Here is a 2175-nt window from a genome sequence, read left to right as displayed (position 1 = left end):
TCAGCACCTTCTTTAGAGAAGGTAATTTGAAGATATTAAAAGACTCCAAGATTATTTTTTTTTCTCTTTTATTCTCTTCAATAGTCAATTTTTTTTTTAATTTTTAATTAAATTTTTTAGAATAACATTGGTTAATACAATTATATAATTTTAAGGTATACATTATCATTTGACATCTATATATTATATTGTGTGTTTACCACCCAAAGTCCAGCTTCATTAAGCTACTGTATATTTGATCCCATTTACCCACTTTATCCTCCCCCTAAACTCTATATTTGACCCATTTTACCCCATCTATGTCCCCCCACCTTCTCCACTCCATTAGTAACCACTAGTTTATAGTCCTCTGGTAACCACTAGTCTATAGTCCATGTCCATGAGTCTCTGTTTGTTTGTCCTGCTCATTTGTTGCTTTTAGGTTGATATCCCACATATAAGTGATATCATGTGATTTTCAACTTTTTCAGTCTGTCTTATTTCTTTTAGCATGATTATTTTGAGGTCCATCCATGTTGTCACAAATGGCAGTATTTCATCTATTCTTATGGATGATTAATATTCCATTGTATATATGTACCATAGCTTCTTGAGCCAATCATCTATCATAGGACACTTCAATGGCTTCCATGTCTTGGCCACTGTGAATAATGCTGCTATGAACATCGTTGGGCAAATATCTTTTTGGATATAGGTTTTCAAGTCTTTGAGGTAAATACCCAGTAGAGGGATTGCTGGATCATATAGTAGATCAATTCTCAGTTTTCTGAGGAAACTCCATGCTGTTTTCCACAGTGGCTGTACCAATCTGCAGTAAAAGACTCCAATATTCTTGACAAGGCAGAGAAGGGTATTGTTCCTGATGGGAATCATCTCTCCAAATTTCATATGACATTTTGAAGAAATTAATTGTTTTACTTATATATTTCTTGTTTTTTTTTTACATTTATTTCTTTTTATTGTGGTGACATTTGTTAATGAAAGCCAGTAAGTTTCAGGTATATAATTCAACAGTAAGGCAAATATATATATTGCATTGTGTGTTCACCATCCATAGTTAGATATCTTTCTGTCACCACATATTTGACCCCTTTTACCCCATCTTCCTTCTCTCTAGGACTGAATAGGGAGATAAGTTTGCTTTTTTCATCCCCCACCCATCCTTCCCAGTCATTTTACTTTGCATTTTTAAGGAAACTACATTGAATTTTTCCTTCAGAGAAAAAAATGACCCTGTATTATTGATACATGAAATAATTCCCATATTATCAGTATTTTGTGAAGTACTTTAAGCCAAGTGGTTTTATGGTTGGGGAAATCTCCCCTCCCCTTGTTTCTCTAAAGTTTCAGAAACAAGGCAAGAATTGTAATGTTTTCTTGTTAGACTCTATAAAGGTTACTTTAGTAAGTAACTTATAAGTTACAGACACGTATTACTGTTGAGGGAAAAGTAATTTGTTGTAATCATTTTTAATTATAGTTATTTTTAATTATCTTTTCTGTATGTGTAAACATTAAAAATACAAACAGTGCTGCTATAGCACAGATGGTTGGTGCTTGTTACCCAGGCTGTCAAGCATCATTTGAACACCATTGCCTCCTTTTCTCTAATTGTAAGAAAAAGCAATAAAGTTGCTTCTTGGAAATGATTTTTATGTTTGAGAAAACTGGCTGTTACTAAAAATGGGAGAACCAATTTACAGAACATTTTGTCACCCTTTCTCCCTTGGCAATGCTTTTAAATGCCTCTCCATTCGAGACCCCCTTCATTCTTAATGGTTCTGATTTACCCACTAGTCAGCCTAGACATGCCCATGTTGGGTTTTGCTCTAACTCAGTCAATTAATCAAGAACCTGGAATGGTTCAAGAAAAAAATAAAAAATGGATTCCTTGTAAAACTATATGCATTGAAGTGGCTATATGCAGTGTGCAGATGGCACCATCGTTCCAAATATCTGGTTTTATTCATGTCTACACACAAAAACCAAAGCAATATTAAATAACACTCCAAGATTTTAATGCTAGTGTCTCTCTGGTGTCAACATATGATTAAAGAAAATAGCTCCAATTTTTTTAGTTTACATGAGAACTATTATATCTGCCACCTGGTGGCCAGCACTGAAGTGGGTCGAACTCCAGTTTGCATGCCCCTCAAACAGATGAATTTACTCTGT

Source organism: Pteropus alecto, unplaced genomic scaffold (genome assembly GCF_000325575.1).
Source record: "Pteropus alecto unplaced genomic scaffold, ASM32557v1 scaffold103, whole genome shotgun sequence".
NCBI classification, from domain to species: Eukaryota; Metazoa; Chordata; class Mammalia; order Chiroptera; family Pteropodidae; genus Pteropus; species Pteropus alecto.
The sequence above is the reverse complement of the archived record's forward strand: the minus strand, read 5'-3'. Positions refer to the sequence as shown.